The sequence below is a fragment of the Suricata suricatta genome, chromosome 15 (genome assembly GCF_006229205.1).
Source record: "Suricata suricatta isolate VVHF042 chromosome 15, meerkat_22Aug2017_6uvM2_HiC, whole genome shotgun sequence".
Classification (NCBI taxonomy): Eukaryota; Metazoa; Chordata; class Mammalia; order Carnivora; family Herpestidae; genus Suricata; species Suricata suricatta.
This window is the reverse complement of record NC_043714.1, coordinates 57,037,669-57,055,977: the sequence shown is the minus strand read 5'-3', so window position 1 is coordinate 57,055,977 and position 18,309 is coordinate 57,037,669. Positions and strand designations below refer to the sequence as shown.

General features: G+C 37.6%; 1 long non-coding RNA gene across 1 annotated transcript in view; it reads right to left on the bottom strand.

The window, feature by feature from the left end:
- LOC115279371 overlaps window positions 1–18,044 on the bottom strand; it is a 40,011-nt gene extending 21,967 nt beyond the window's left edge. The window contains exon 1 of the long non-coding RNA XR_003903392.1: window positions 17,645–18,044. This is a non-coding gene — a long non-coding RNA (uncharacterized LOC115279371). The remainder of the gene's footprint in view (window positions 1–17,644) is intronic.
- Window positions 18,045–18,309: the final 265 nt, after the last annotated feature.

Genomic DNA, 18,309 nt, shown 5'->3' with positions numbered 1-18,309 from the left:
TCCGGACCAATCATTTTACATGCATTATCTTGTTTAATCCTGATGAAAATCCCTAGGAGGTCAGAACTTTTATTTCCATTTTGTAAATGAGGAAACTAGGTCATAGGGACAATAATTTATTTGCCTAAGGTTATGAACTAGAAATTGGCAATTTAAGAAAATAACAAAGATCAGAGGGGAGATAAATGAAATGGAGACTAAAAAAGACTTTAATAAAAGATCACTGAAACTAAGTAGGTTTTTGGAAATCACAATGGACAAATCTTTAGACTAACCAAAAAAGAGACTCAAAATACCTTGATAATAAAACCAGGCAAAGACACCACAAACAAAACAAACAAACAAAAAACTACAAGCCAACAACTCTGAACATAAGTGCAAAAATCCCCAGAAAATATTAGCAAACCAAATTTGACAATACATTTAAAAGTTATTCATCATGATCAAGCAGGATTTATTCCAGGGGCGCAAGGGTGGTTCAGTATTTGCAAGTCAATCAACACGATACATCACACTAATGAGAACAAGGATGAAAACCGTATGATCTTCTCAATAGATGAAGAATAATTTGACAAAACATAACATACATTCGTGATAAAAACCTCTGGACAAGGTGAGTTTAGAGGGAGCATATCTAAACATAATAAAGGCCATATATGAAAAGCCCACAACTAACAGCATACTCGATGGTGAAAAACTGAAAGCTTTTTCTCTAAGATCGGGAATTAGCAAGGGAGTCCATTCTTGCCACTTTTATTCAACATAGTACTGAAGTCCTCGCTGCAATAATCAGACAAGAAATAAAAGGCATTCAAATTAGTAAGAAAGAAGTAAAACTGTCAGCATTTGCAGAGGACATGAAACTATATATAGAATCCCTAAAAAGGCCATAAAAAAAACCTATTAGAAATGACAAAGGAACTCAGTAAAGTTACAGGATACAAAATTAATATGCGGAGATAGGTTTCATGTCTCTCCTAATAGTGAGGTAGCAGAAAGAGAATTTAAGAAAGCAATCTCAGGGGCGCCTGGGTGGCTCAGTTGGTTAAGCGTCCGCCTTCCGGCTTCGGCTCAGGTCATGATCTTCGGTTCATGGGTTCGAGCCCCACGTCGGGCTCTGTGCTGACAGCTAGCTCAGAGCCTGGAGCCTGCTTCGGATTCTGTGTCTCCCTCTCTCTCTGACCCTCCCCTGCTCATGCTGTCTCTCTCTCTCAAAAAAAAAAAAAAAATCTCATTTACGATTACACCAAGAAGAATACCAAGGAATAAATTTAAACAAGAAGGTGAAGGATGTGTACTCTGAAAACTGTAAGACATTAATGGAAGAATGACACAAATGGAAAGGTTTTCATGCTTATGGATTTGAAAACTTAATGTTAAAATGTTTCTACTACCCAAATCAATCTACAGATTCAATGTAATCCCTATCAAAATACCAATAGCATTTTTCACAGAACTAGAACAAATTATTGTAATCTCGTATAGAACCACAAAAGACCCCAAAGAGCAAAAACAATCTTGAAAAAGAAGAACAAAGCTGGAAGTATGACAATCCCAGATTTCACAATATACTACAAAGCTGTAGTAATCAAAACAGTATGATACTGACATAAAAATAAACACATAATCAGTGGGACAGGATAGAGAGCCCAGAAATAAACTCATATTTATCTGGTCAATTAATAAAAGTCTCCTCAGGCAAGGGAAACTAAAGCAAAATAATCAAATGGGACTACATCAATACAAAAATTTCTGCACAGCAAAGGAATCTATCAACAAGCAACTCACTGAATGAGGAAAAAATATTTGCAAATGACGTATTTAATAAAAGGTTAGTAGCCAAAGTATATCAAGAACTTATACAACTCAATACCCCAAAAATAATCCAATTAAAAGAAGACCTAAATAGACAGTTTTTCCAAAGACAACCTATAGTTGGCTAAGAGACACATGAAAACATGCTCAGCATCACTCATCATTAGGGAAATGTGAATCAAAACCACGAGATATCACCTTATACCTATCAGAATGGATACAATAAAAAAAAAAAAAAGCCAAATGTTGGCAAGGACATGGAGAAAAAAGAACCCGCATGCTCTGTGGGTAGGAATGTAAATTAGTGTAACCATGGTGGAGGTTTCTCAAAAAATTAAAAATAGGATCACCATATGATCTAGTCACTCCACTAGTAGGTATTTGCCAAGAAAAATACAAAAAACTAATTTGAAAAGATATATACAACCCTATGTCTACTGCAGCATTTGCAATAACCAAGATATGGAAGCAACCCAGGTGTCCACTGATAGATGATTGATTAAAAAAGATACGTTATCAGGGCGTCTGGGTGGCTCAGACAGTTAAGCAGCTGACTTGGGCTCAGGTCATGATCTCACGGTTCGTGGATTCGAGCCCCACGTCAGGCTCTGTGCTGACAGCTCAGAGCCTGGACCCTGCTTCAGATTCTGTGTCTCCCTCTCTCTCTCTCTGCCCTTCTCTTCATTCTGTCTCTCAAAAATAAATAAACATTAAAACAAATTAAAAACAAAAGATGTTATCTATATATAACAGAATATTACTCAGTCATAAAAAAACAATGAGATTATGCCATATGTAATAACTCTTTGCAACTGAAATAATCCAGAGACAAATACCATGTGATATCACTTATATGTAGAATCTAAAAAAGATATATGTTTATTGTTTATTTTGAAAGAGAGAGAGCACACACACACACACACAGACACACACACAAGGCGCAGAGAAAGGGAGAGAAAATCCTAAACAAGCTCTGTGCCATCACACAGGTTGACATGACACTTGATCCCATGAACTGGTGGATCATAACCTGAGCTGCAGTCAAGAGTTGGATGCTTAACCGATTGAGCCACCCAGGTGCCCCCTAACACAGACTCTTAAATACAGAGAACTGGTCTGGTTGCCAAAGTGAAGGTGTGGGCGGGGACGGGTGAAATAAATAAAGGGGATTAAGAGGTACAAGTTTTCAGATATAAAATCAGTCATGGAGATGAAGTGCAGCATAGAGAAAATGGTCAATAATATTATAATAATGAAGTATGGGACAGATGGTGACTACACTTATCATGGTGAACACTGAGTGATGTATAGGACTGTTGAATCAATATGTTCTACAGCTGAAATTAATGTAACATTTTAGTAATTATACTTCAATTTTAAAATGATAAAAAAGTGAAATTAAAAAAAGTTACAAGAGTAACTTAAAAGCTCACATCACTAGAAAAAAATTTATTTATGCATGGTGATGGATGCTAAACTTATCCTGGTAATTATTTCACAATATGTACATTATGAAATTATTGTGCTATATATCTAAACTAATACAATGTTATATGTGAATTACACCTTAGTTTTAAAACCAGCAAGTGTTATTGAGGTTGTGGAGAAATTGGAACTCTTGTGATTGCTAGTGGGAATGTAAAAAAGATGTAGCCACTTGGAAACAGTGTGGTGTTTCAAAAAAAAAAAAAGTTAAACATAGAAATATCGTATGGTCCACTATTCTGCTTTTAGAAATTGAAAGTGAAAGGCAGGGAATCAAACACCTATCTGTATACCTATATTCATAGTAGTTGTTCACAACAGCCAAAATGTAGGAGCCCAAGTGTCCTCTGACAGTGGATGCAGTAAACAAAGTGTGGTATATCCATACAATGGAATACTACTCAGTTTAAAAAGGAAAAAATACATGTAAAGGAATATTACTCAGCTGCACATTATGAACTTTGAAGACATCATGTGAACTAAAATAAGTCTCATCACAAAAGGATAAATACTATATGATTCCACTTATATGAGGTGCCTAGAGTTGTCAAGTTCATAGAGACAGAGGTGGAATGGTAACTGGGGACAGAGGATGGGGGAGGTATTGTTTAGTAGATTCAGAACTTCAGTTTGGGAAGATGAAGAGAGTCTTAGAGATGAATGGTAGACCAGTTACACAGCAACATGAATGTACTTAAATGCCACTAAATTCAACAGGCAAAACTTATCAAAATGGTAAATTTTATGTTAAGTATTTTTACCCCAGTTAAAAAAAAAAAAAAAAAAAAGCACTGTTTTCGCAGGGGAGGGGTGCAGGCAGTGGCATTCAGCCTAAGTGTGGACATGGGGTGGGACTGGAAGGAGGCACGAGAGGCACCTGTTACTGGAGGAAATTTAAGGACACATGAAATAACTCAGTAATCAAGATAAATACTAATCTAATGCAATCTTTTCATTAAACTTCTTTGAGATAAATGTAGATTTTCATGCAACTGTAAGAAATAGTATTCCTGGGGTGCCCAGGTGGCTCAGTTGGGCATCTGACTCTTGATTTTTAGCTCAGGTCATGATCTCACGGTTTGTGAGTTTGAGCCCCACATCAGGCTTCATGCTGATGGTGTAGAGCCTACTTCAGATTCATTCATTCATTCATTCATTCTCTCTCTGCCCCTCCCCTGCAAAACAAATAAATACACTTAAAAAAAAAAAAGAGTGCTACCTTTTATACTCAGTTTCTTACTATAGACTTTACAAATTTATAGTAAAATATTGCAACTAGGTTACTGATGTGGATACAGTCAAGATGCAAAGCATTTCCATCTGCACAAGGATTCCTCATGTTGCCCCAACTTCCCTCTTCCCACTCATGGTCTAAAAGACCCCAAAGCCCCATCTCCCTATCTGGAGAATTAGAAGAAAAACGTGGTAGGACCCATTCCCTGAAACACCGTATATCTCTGATGTTACTTCTACCTCTGGTAATGTAGTTTATATATGTTTTACAAGAATAGTCACTGGAAAACCTCTTTGTTAATAGGAGGACATTGTCAGAGTGATTGTTTTTTCCCCTTAAGTCCCTCAGTAGAGCACAATGTCACTGCTCAGATCCCGTGACTGCAGATGCTGCTCTGACCCCTTGGGACAGACACTGCTTGTTACATGCCCAACATACATCTATGCACCTGCCATTTCTTCCCCTAACAGAATCCTACTTTTGTTTTATTTGTCCTCCTCTGAGCATCCTGTTTATAGAAAGGCTAGTCTCATATTTAAGTCCACAGAGAATTTTTTTTCTCAGCCAATCATGAGAACCCATGTCTTTTGCTGCTGGTATAGACATAAACATGTGATGAAATTTGGGCCAGTGACACATAGGAACTGATGCCTGGAATAAGTGGTCATCTTGGTGTCACTCTGCAGACTAATGAAGCCCAGACACCCAGTGCCTACGTCTGCCCTCTCTTTGGACAGATGGTAGGTGATAGCATCAATCTATTATTTGGTCTAATGGGGTTGTAAGTTTTTTGTTACTTACAGCTAAAAGCATCTCATCTGATAGATCTCCTAATATCCTATTTATATAGGACACTAAGAATCTTAAGAAAACAATCTTCTGTGTTTGCTTCAGCAGCACATACACTAAAGAAAACACAATCTTCTGAACCCTTTTCTCTCAGTGACACGACAGATATATCTGATACCAAAGTCCACATTTAGCCTCTCTATTGATCCATACACATGTTGCCCACTATTATATTTTAGGGCTATTTAAAAAAAAAACCTTCCAAAAATTCTTTTAGTATTTCCTCCAGGTATTACAATGGCTGGACATTTCCCTGGATATCAGCAGTTTGAAAACTACACGCTTCTTACCAGGAAAAGAATCACAGCAGTCATAGATGCAGGTCCCCACGGGGAATTTGTGTAGATTGGGGAGAAAAAGCCTTACAGCTAATCAGCAAAATGATACTGTATCACACTAGCTTCACCCTTGTCTGCCCATTGTGTTACTTAAATAACAAACACATGAAAGGACAAATGAGCTAATTCTCTAGGGTTAGCCAAGCAGGAACAGAGTGTAAACCAGAGAAATCCCAGATTTACTCAAGGCCATATTCTCCTGGGGTGCTTTAGACAACTCATGGATGACACAGCCTCAGACCTTGGCTATTTTGGTTTAGTTACACGTGGTACAAGAAACTGACACATGGGTAATGATCAGTTGATATAAATGTGGTTCTCAATGCCTGCAGAGTTGCTTGTTTTCACTCTGTGGTATTGGACGCTTCTCATTCATTCCCCTTATGCTATAAACCCTGTTGGTCAGTCAACATTGGCTTTGTTAACATCTACAAAATGAATTATGTTTCAGAAGCACTAAAGCTTCTGAAACATCCATGGCATGCAAAACACTGCAATATTGTTACAGTGCAGATTGATTCATTAGATCCAAATAGGACCTAAGTTCTGGGTTTCTAACAAGTTCCCAAGAGCTGCTGATGCTATTCATCTGTGGACCACTTTGAGCAGCAAGGAGTAGTATCACCAGTACCTGTGACTGAATTCTGTGGGATTAAATTCAGGCCATGATCAGGGAGCCTGGGTGGCCCAATCAGTTGGGCATCCAACTTCTGCTCAGGTCATGATCTCATAGTCTATGGGTTTGAGCCCTGCATCGGGCTCTGTGCTGACAGCTCAGAGCCTGGAGCCTGCTTCAGATTCTGTGTCTCCTTCTCTCTCTCTGCCCCTCCCCTACTCATACTATCTCTCTCTCTCATAAAGAAAGAAACTTAAAAAAAAAAAATGAAACAAGGTTTTCATTTTCGTTAGGGGGCTTGCATGAACCTGATTAAGCAAGAGCTTGTGGTCAGTCAGACCCTTCTTCAGTGGATGAAACTGTAATATGAGGAAAACTAGAAGGCTTCCGTGAGAGGGTGTGAAAAGAACTGACGATGGAGTATGTCCTGTTCAGTGGCTCCTGAAACCCCGTGGAATGCATGAGGATTGATGGCTCAACACTTCATCAAATTGCCAGAGCCAATAACATTCTCTCTTTGCTTAAGCAACTAGAGTTGGATTCCTATTACTTACAACCAAGCCTCCTAACAATTATAAGTTGCAATGCAATAGCTAATTATGATATATCCCTACAGAAGAATCCTACAGCTTTCAAAAAGCACTATTTCAGAAAACATTGAGATGAATAATAAAACCTTCATAAAATGCAATATCAATGTACATATAGGAAAAATAGAGACATATACATTTTGAAGACTATTAAAAGTTGTTTCTCAAAAACCTAAACAAATGGTACTGCTGTGGGCTGAATAATGAGCCCCCAAATATGTCCAATGTCCATGTCCGAATCCTCTGGTAAAGGACTTTGCCAGGGTGATTAAATTAAGGATCTTCAGATATGGAGACTATCCTGGATTATCTGAGTTGGCCTACAATGGTCCTTATCAGATGGGCACAAGAGAGTAGAGTCAGAGGAAATATGTTGACAGAAGCAAAATTGAAGTAATGTAATTTGAAAATGGAAGAAAGGCATCTCAACCAAGAAATGTGGCTGGCCACTAGAAGTTGTAAAAGGCAAGGACATATTTTTGCCCTCAGAACCTTCAGAAAGCCAACACCTTGGCTTTAGCCCAGGAAAACTGATTTCAGACTTCTGATCTCTAGAACTGTAAGATAATAAATTTATATTGCTCAAAGCCACTCAATTTGTGGTAATTTATTAGAGCAGTAAGAAATAATACAGTAATTGTTTCCATGCTTTCCTCTAATCAATGGGTTACTTTTATAAGAAACAATTTAAGGAATAAATATTGCTCAATATAAAATAAGGGACCATACAAATAATAGATTTCTTTTTACATTTTAACATTGCTTGCTATTATTTTCTAGGACTGCAGAATACAATCACAGTGCAGTCTTTTTAAAAAAGTTTTTAAATGTTTGTTTATTTTTGAGAGGGAGAGAGAACAGAAGCAGGGGAGGGGCATAGAGAGAGGGAGACACAAAATCTGAAGCAGGCTCCTGCCTCTGAGCTGTCAGCACACAACCCAATGCTGGGCTTGAACCCATGAACTGTGAGATCATGACCTGAACCAAAGTCAGATGCTCAACTGACCAAGCCACCCAGGCACTCCTATCAGAGCAGAGTTTTATTTCAACTCCTACTTCAGGAGAATCTCACTTTCTAATAAGAGAATTTGGACCCCATCATTCCCTTGAAGAATCTCCTGATTTCTGCTGGTAATATCCAACAGTTGACTTAAAGTGCATCCCAAGACTGACACCTGATGAAAGCCAAAAGACCCACTGACATATTCGAGTCTCAGAGCACATCAACAGAGCAATGCCTAACATCACTTGGTATCTCCACTCTCCTTTCAAAGTATTCCCAGCATTGTGACTCTAGAACCACATTTGGAATCACCAAGAACAACAAAATGGCAGGACTGCCAAATGCATGCTTAAGTCTAGTGTAATATTAAAGATCTTGAAACTCTGAATGCTGCTCTCATGAAACAACTAAAAGAGACTGAAGAGTCCTGGTTGGACATTCCTATCCCCCAGCAAGGATTATTGGCCTCTCTTCCGAGTCTTCCTGGCCCTCTGTGTATGTTTTGTTGTTGTTGTTGTTATAGGACTTTGTCTACTCTCTCATAATTATCTGTTAATGCATCTATCTCCCCAACAGACTTTTATTTCCTCCATGATAGGGTCTATGTTTTATTTTTTGATTTTCCAGTCTAAGACACTGCCTAGCACAGACAAGTCATTTAATAAATGTTTGTTGAATTGAATCCTAGGCTCACAAACAGAACCTTAGAACACATACTTATCCAAGATGATAATAATTCAACTTTCTTGAATTTATCTTCAAAGAAGTTGCTAAAGTAGAATAACATATCATCATGACCAACTCTCCCCCTTGGCTTTGAACAGGAGATTCCCTCTAGGGGGAACCTGCCAATCTCTAACTTGAGTCTACATTTCAAAGGGTAAAATTCAGATAGTACCCTGGACCTCCAAATGAGTTCATGATATATGAGAGGCCTATCAAGTCCCCTATTTTCTCTTACTCAGGATTGATTCAAGACTAATACTGGTTGATGACAGCTGTATCTCTTCCTCTTCAAGATGGCTTTGCTAAACGTGGTTGGAGGCACAAAGAAACCTAAATTATTGGTCCTTTAGGATCTTCTCAAGAGGTTACTGAAGTGTTTGACTGGAGTTCCTTTAGCATATGATAGAATACAAGCATTTTGTCTTCAGAATCAAATTGATCTGGGTTTAAATCCCAACTATAACTTTCAATAGCTGATAGACATGGGGTGTGTTATTTTATCTATCTGAACTATCATTTAGAAAGTGAGGATAAAATATCAACCTATTGAGATTTTGCAGCATAGAATTCCTACACATAGCAAGTACTCAAAAAGTAATAGTTGACATTGTCATGAATAATTATTATTCCACACAAGTGGCTCCAGAGAGGGTAAGGTGTGATGTTATATACACCTATCTGTCCCAAATCTGGAGGACACATTCTCTAAGTATTTGTTTTCTCTGATGTAGACCATCTAGCAGTGAGGCCGTAAGCAAAAGTGGTTTTATCTTGGTTCATCAAACTGCCATCATCAAACAGAGAAGACTTACACCTAATGGACAAATCGCTGTAATATTCCCATTCTCAGTAACTTTATGCCAATCAATGAAGTTCTTCCTCCTCTTTGGAAATGAAACTGTGATTAGTTACTAGCCTTCAGCCCATGCTAACCGAAGGCCACCAATATTTTAGGATTAAAAGTCTCAGAAGCACCTCAGTTGAGAAATTTCTGTGTCTAGCCAAAATGGAGTAACAGGAACTAGATTTATTCTCCCACCTGAAATAACTTACAAACAAAGAAGCATATGAACCAATTGGTTTTAAGATATTGGATATCAGTGGTGAAGTACTGTTCCCTGAGAGATCAAACAAAGGAGATACTCCCTACAATTACTGTGACTTCCTGCCTGGAGAGTTTCCAGGTTGTACAGCATGGAAGGGAAACCAAATTAGAATTTATCAAACTTTGGGAGATGAAGAGATGAAGTGAGGAGTCCAGAGAGGACAAGGTGACTAGAGTTCAGATGACAGAGATGAACAAGCTACAGGGAGAAAGCTTAGGATAGTTACGGAAGATGCCTCTTGAGTCCTGATCAGTACATATATGGAAATAAACTGCCCATACAAGGCATTATCAGGTGCACACTTGGAATTCAAACAGGTTCAAATAATAGTTCTTATCAGCCAGAATAGAGAATATAATTCACAGGCTATTGGGCAGATACTCAGAAGAGTTTTGTTTCATTGGTGGGGCACAATATGCCTTACACTAAATATTGCTCTGGTGTCATCTAACAAAACTTAACAAAACTTAAAATAAAACTCTTAGTTTTATTGTTTTAGTCATTTTATGATTAAATTGTTTCCAAGTAACTTAAATGCATTTAAAAAATCCCAAGAATATTTGTAGAAATACGAATCTATCTACCCACCCTACAAAGTACAATTATCAACATTTGACATTCAATAAAATATTCCAGGAATGTAAAGAAGCAGGAAAATATAACTCATGATAAGAGGGAAAAATCAATGGAAATATACCCACTAATAACGTATAGAATTAATTGAAAGGGATATTAAAGTAGTTAATACATCCCATATGTCTAAATGCTAGCAAAAAGATAGAGTACATTTTATAGAGATATGGAAAAAGGTTTAAGGACCTAATCAAACATCTAGAAATAAAAACTATAATGTCTGAAATGAAAAATCAAACAAATGTGAGTAACAGGTTAGACATGGCAAAAGACATATGAACTTGAAGGGACAGCAGCAAACAAATTTTGATTTTCTAAATCAAAAAAAACAAACAAATGGTATCACTGAGCTGACAAAATATTAGGAAGCCCAATATACATGTAACTGGAGTCCAAGAAGTAAGGGAAACGGACAGAAAACTAACATAGGTTGAAAATGCTTGAAAACTTTTCAAATTTTATGAAAACTATAAATTTGCAATCCCAGATTTTCACAAACTCCAAGTGCAAGAAATCTAAAGAAAACCAAATCAGTATATATCATAATCTAATTTCACCCAACTCATTAAGAAGAAAAACCTTAAGAACAGCCGGATTGGGAAAAAAAAAACCACATTAAATATAGAATAAAAGCAGATGATTACACTATGGAAGCAATGCAAAGCCAGAAGAATATGATGCTGAATCTTTTAAATCCCTACAGAAAAAAAATTTCATTTCAAGAGAATTAGAGGACAAGCCATAGACTGGGAGAAAACATTGTCAGAGACACATTTAATAATGACTATGATGAGACATATACAAAGAACTCTTAAAATTCAACAATAATAAATCAATCTGGTTTTAAAATAGGCCAAAAACCTTAACTGATACCTCACCAAAGAAGGTATACAAATGGCAAATAAGTGAATGAAAAAATGTTTCACATACTGTCATCCTGAAAATGCAACTCAAAATAACGAGATAACACTACACACTTATTAGAATGACCAAAATCTAGAACACTGACAACATCAGATGTTAGTGAGAATGCAATAGGAATATTCATTCATTGCTAGCGGGAGTACAAAATAGTACAGCCACTTTGGAAGACAGTTTGACAATTTTTATAAAATTAAGTATACTCTTACCATGTGATCCAGCAATTGTGTTGCTTGGTGTTTACCTAAAAGATGTGAAAACTATGTTCACACAAAACCTTGCACGAAAATGTTTATAGCACTTTCATCCAAAATTGCCAAAACTTGGAAACAACCAAGATGTCCTTCAGGGATGAATGGATGAACAAATCATCTTACATTCAGATAATGGATGATTTAGTGCTCAAAAAAAGGTGAACTATCAAACCATGAAAAGATGTGAAGGAGCCTTAAATGAAGATCACTAAGTGAAAGAAGCCAACATGAAAAGTCTAGGGGCACCTGCGTGGCTCAGTTGGTTAAGCATCTGACTTCGGCTCAGGTCATGATCTCATGGTTGGTGGGTTCGAGCCCTGCATTGGACTCTGTGCTGACAGCTTGCTGGGAGCCTGAAGCCTGCTTCAGATTCTGTGTCTCCTTCTCTCTCTACCCTCCCTGCTCATGCTCTGTCTCACTATATCTCTGAAAAAATAAATGTAAAAAATTAAAAAAAAAAAAGTGAAGTCTATATACTGTGTGACTCCAACTATATGACATTCTGGAAAAAGCAAAACTATGGAGTCAATAAGGAAATCAATGGTTTCAGGGGATGGGAGAGTGGGGGATAGAATAGGCAAAGCACGGAGGACTTTTAGGACACTGAACTTCCTCTGTAGGATAGTATAATGATGGACAGATATGTCATTATATATTTGTCCAAATTTGTAGAATGTAAAAAGCCAAGAGTGAACCCTAAGGTAGACTATGGACTTTAGATAATTATGATGAATCCATCTAGGTTCATCGAATGTAAAAAGTGTATCATTTTGGTGAATGATGTCGGTAACTGGGGGAGAGTGCATGTGCAGGAGAAAAAGTTATATAGGAACTCTCTGTACTTCCCTCTCAATGTTAAGGTCTTAAAAAATTAACTATCACCCTAGAATTCTATACCTAACAAAAATAAACGTGAAGACAAATAAAGACTTTTTAGACAAACAAAAGCTGAAATAATTACTCATCAGCTAACTTGCACTATAAGAAATATTAACGAAAGACCTTTAGAAAGAACGAAAGTAATATGGATGGAATGTGAATCTACACAGAGGAAAGAAGAGCTATGGAAACCATGCTATGTTGGTCAATATAAATACATTTCTTACTATTTAAATCTCTTTAAAATATAATTGTTTAGATTAAAACAACATATTCTGGGGTTTATAACATAGAAGTATATGATAATAGCCCAAAGGCCAGGAAAGTTGTATATAGTTGTAAAGTTCTTCTACTATACTTGAAGAAGTATACTTGTTGACAGAAGGCTGTGATTATTGAAGATGTATAATACAAAACCAATAGTAGTCACTGAAATAGCACAATAAAAAGTAATTGTCAACAAACCAATAAAAGGGATAAAATGGAATCATAAATACTCAATCCAAAGAATGAAGAAAATAAGAAAAGGGGAAAAACAGCTAAGACAAGGAGCAAGCATATATGTTCATTTAAATTGGTAAGTTTAAATCCAACCATACCAAAAGTCACATTAAATACAAATGGTTTAAACATCCCAGCAAAAAGGTAGATATTATCTAATTGAATATAAAAAACAAATCCATCTATATGCTGACTAAAAGAAACTCACTTTAAGTAAAAAATATATATATAGGTTAAAAGTAAAAGAATGAAATACACACATACCATGACAACACTTAACAAAAGAAAGCTGGACTGGTTATATTAATATTAGACAAAGTATATTTTAGGACAAATACATCATCAGGAATATGGCCATTTCATAATGACAAAATATCTGTTGAACAATAAGACAGGAATTCCAAATGTTTATGGCCATAATAATAGAGATTCAAAATACCTAATAGGATTACAAGGAGAATTAGATAAACCTATAATTACAGTTGGAGACTTCAATGCCCCCCTACTAAAACAAGAAGACAGAAAGTCAGCTGGTGTGACAGCTAATTTTATATGACAATTTGACTGGGGTAAGGGGTACCCCAAGTAGTAAAATATTATTCCTGGGTGTCTCATTGAGACTGTTTACATAAGAGATTAACATTTGAGTCAGTAGACTGAGTAAAGAAAATCTCACCAATGGGGATGGGCATCATCTAATCCCTTGAGTACCCAAATAGAACAAAAAGGTGGAGGAAGTATAAATTCCATCTCTTCTTGAGCTGGGATGTCCATCTTCAGTTGCCCCCAAACATCAGTGTTCCTGGTTCGTGGGCCTTCAGACACTAGGACTTACATCAGCAGCCTCCTGGTCCTCAGGCCTTAGGACTTGGACTGAATTATACCATCAACTTTCCTGGTTCTCCAGCTTACAGAGGAGGACTTTCAGACTTCTTGGCTTCTAACTACAGGAGCCAATTCTAATAGTAAGTCTCCTCTTATATCAGTATGTTATTGGTTCTGTGTCTTTGGAAAACCCTGACAAACACATTAAGGGTATAGAAGACTTGAATGAGACTTTAACCAACTTGACTCACTTGATATTTCTAGAGCATTCCACTACCCAATAGCAGGAAATATGTTTTCAAGTGAGCATAGAATCCTTTACGAAATAGACTATATTCTGTCCCATAAAACAAGTTGCAATAAATTTGTATATTTTGAAATTTTCCAAAGTGTGTTCTTTATGAGGGAATTAAATTAGAAAATAAAAAAATAACTTAGAAATTCATAACAAAATAATACCTAAAAATCTCCAAATATTTGGAAATTCAATTATACATTTGTAATGCAATCAAAAGGAAAATTAGAAAGTGTTTTGAGTAAATAAAAATGAAAAACAATGTATAAAAATTTAGTAGGATAGGGGCACCTGGGTGGCTCAGTTGATTAAGCATCTGACCCTTGGTTTTGACTGAGGCCATGATCTCACAGTTTGTGGGATCATGCTGTCAGCACCAAGCCTGCTTGGGATTCTCTCGCCCCCCCCCCCCCCCCCCCCCCCCCCCCCCCCCCCCCCCCCCCCCCCCCCCCCCCCCCCCCCCCCCCCCTCCTCTCTCTCTTCTCCCTCTCTCTCTCTCTTCTCCCTCTCTCTCTCTCCTCTCCCTGTCTCTCGCTCTTCTCCCTCTCTCTCTGTCCCTCCTCCACTCATGCTCTCTCTCACCCAAAATAAACGTAAAACAAATTTAGAAGAGTACAGCTAAAGCAGAACTTAGAGGAAGATTTATGGCTTAAAATCAACTAAAAATTGACAAGAAAGCCAAAAGCACTCAATGTGGAAAAGATAATCTCTACAATAAAAGGTGAAAAGCTGGATACCCACATGCAGAAAAAAGAAATTCAGTCCCTATCTTACACCACTCACAAAAATGAACTGAAAATGGATTAAAGACTTAAGCATAAGATCTGAAACCATGAAACTACTAAACAAAAACAGGAAAGAAACTCTTTAACATTTTTTTACATGACACCAAAAGCACAAGCACGAAAAGCATAATAAATACATGATCCTCTATCAAACTAAAAAGTCTGGAAAGGAAAGGAAACAATGAAAACACAACCTATGGAACAGGAGAAAATATTTATAAACCATAGATCTGATAAGGGATTACTATCCAATGTATATAAAGAATTCATACAACTCAATAGCAAAAAACAGTCTGATTTTTTTTTTTAAAAAGGGCAGAGGATCTAAATAGATATTTTTCCAAGAAAGACGTCCAAATAGCCAACAGTTGCATGAAAAGGTGCTTAGAAAAATGCAAATCAAAACCACAATAAGTTATTACTTCACATGTTTGAATGGCTAGGCTCTAAAAGATAAGAGATAAATTTTGCCAAGGGTGTGGAAAAAGGGAAGCTTTATGCACTGTTGGTAGGGATGTAAATTGATACAGCCACTATGGAAAACAGTATGAGGCTTCCCCCCAAAATCTAAAACTAGAACTACCATATATATCATCCTGCAATCCCACTTCTAGATATATATCCAACAGAAAATGAGAACAGGACCTCAAAGAGGTATCTGCACCCCCATGTTCTTTGTAACATTATTCACAGTGGCTAAGATACGTATACATACACACATGCATACATGTATATACACATAAGCACATGTATATACAATTGATTGTTATTCAGCCACAAAAATGAAGGAAACCCTGCCATTTACAACAACATGGATGGATCTCGAGGCCATTATGTCAAAAGAAATAAGTTAGACAGAGAAAGTCAAATTCTGTAGGATATTTCTTATATGTGGAATCTAAAAAAGCCAAGCTCCTAGAAACAAAGTAGAATGGCAGTTACCAGGTACTGCAAAATAGGGAGATGTTGTCAAAGGGTACAAACTTGCAGTTAGAAGATGAGTAAATTCTGGGGATCTAGTGCATTGTAGTGGGATTATCATTAATAATAAGGTATTATATTCTCGAAATTTGTTAGTGTAGATCTTAAGTGTCCTCACCACAAAAAAGTGATGGTATTCATGTCACAGGATGGAGGTGTTAGTTATGAGGCTGGTAATTATTTTACAACATGTAAGTGTATCAAGTCAATGTGCTGTGTACCTTAAACTTACAGTGTCATGGACTGAAGGGGGAGGGGGAGGGGTAAAGGGGGTGACGGTCATGGAGGAGGGCACTTGTGGGGAGAAGCACTGGGTATTATATGGAAACCAATCTGATAATAAACTATTAAAAAAATAAAATAAAAATAAAAAATAAAGTTTATTTTAAAAAAGAAAACCAAACAGGACAAATGTGGAAATTCCACTTTATTCTTATTTCCACTCCACTGTGAATAGTTTCGTTAGCAACTTTCCCTTCTACTTTCTATCTATACGCTTACATACATGTATATACATATGCACACATGCATCTTTGTTTTTTAAACACACGTGGAATAATACCATTGTATTGTTCTGATATTTGTTTTACCTTATGTGCCTTAAAGCTTTTCCTCTATTAATACATATATCTTTCCCTCAATCTTAATGGCTTTGTAAATTCTATAGAAATATGCCATATTTTATTTAACTTTTATTTTATTAAAAATTTTTAACGTTTATTTATTTTTGACACAGAGAGAGACAGAGCATGAAAGGGGGAGGGTCATAGAGAGAGGGAGACAGAATCAGAAGCAGGCTCCAGGCTCTGAGCTAGCTGTCAGCACAGAGCCCAACGCGGGGCTCGAACCCGCGAACATGAGATCTGACCTGAGCCGAAGCCGGAGGCTTAACCGACTGAGCCACCCAGGCGCCCCTTTATTTAACTTTTAAACACATGACTTTTTTCCAGCTCATATTTCTATAGTGTTTTAATTTTTCCTATAAATGTGCAATGCTTTGTATGGGAGGAAAAAGAAAAGTTAAAAACAAAAATAGGAGGATCTGGCTGACTCAGTCGGAAGAGCATGAAACTCTATGTCAAGGTTGTGAGTTCAAACTCCGTATTGGGTGAAGAGATTACTTAAATAACTAGAACTTAAAAATACCATCTCTCAGGGTGCCTAGGTGGCTCAGTCAGTTAAGTGTCCAACTCTTGGCTTCAGCTCATATCATGATCTCAAGGTTCATGGATTTGAGCCCATTATTGGGCTCTGTGTTGACAGCTTGAGCCCGCTTGGGATTCATTCAGTCATTCATTCTTTCTCTCTCTCTCTTTCAAGATAAATAAGTACATTAAAAAAATTTTTTTTTTAAATAGCATCTCTCAAGAGCTGACAGTCTGGTCATCCTCAAGCACTGGAAACACCACAGTCCCTGGCACCCCAGAAACTTTAGTCATGCCCTCCTATGCTCTTCCTCCACAGACAAGTCATTTCAATCATTTCACATCCCTCAAATTAGACCCTCCAGTTCTAAAGGCCTTAAGCTATGAGTGCATTTTAAGAGCACTCTATCTATTGTAACCAACCTTGTCATTTATAAAACAAGGTTAATAACATTCACATCATAGAGTTGTTACCTGAGGAGATGGCAGGCATAAAGGGCAGCCCCTAGGATATATAGCAGGCCGTCTCCCAAGAAAACCAGAAACTACAGAAGGAAAAGTCTAAGAACCGTTTTTATCTTTCTTAAGAGAGTTTATATTTAATGTACACAATAATCATAATCACCTGGGGTGGTTATTAAAACCGTACATCCCGAGCCTCACCTGTGAAAGTTTTTACTTTGTTGGTCTGAGCGAAGCCAGGCGTCTGCACAGTCCGCAGGTGACGCTCCCAGCTGACGCTGGCACAGCCTGTCCCCAGACCCCGCGGGAGACAGGGTCCGGGTCAACCGGAGCTAAGTCAGAACGGGAGCGTGACGCCGGAGCTTAACGAGGTGAAAACGAGGAAAAGAACGGTGCAGCTCTCATTTTAGTCCCGTCCTGTGACTTCATGAGGAAGGGCATGAAAATACTCAGAAAAGAACACCAAAGGGCAGTTAATCTTGAGCAAATACGGAGAATGTAACCTAGGAACGCGTTAAGTCCCTTACATTTCTGGCCTAATACTAGGAAGCCTTTAGAGATGACTTAATGTAACGGCAGGGGATATGAAACCGAGGCTACCGGCCCCTGATCATAACTGTCAAAGTTTGAGTAGAAGCAATAGAACTCTGTTGGCTTATATTTGGTGTGTATGCTGCATTCAGTTATTCTTTCAGTTAGCCAACTGTGCCTGTTTGATTATCGTTCTTAGAAAGAGAGTGCAAGTAGAGGAGAAGGGTGGAGGAAAGGAGGGGGAGGGAAGGAAGGAGAGAAGGGGAGGGAAGGAAGGAGAGAAGGGGAGGGAAGGAAGGAGAGAAGGGGAGGGAAGGAAGGAGAGAAGGGGAGGG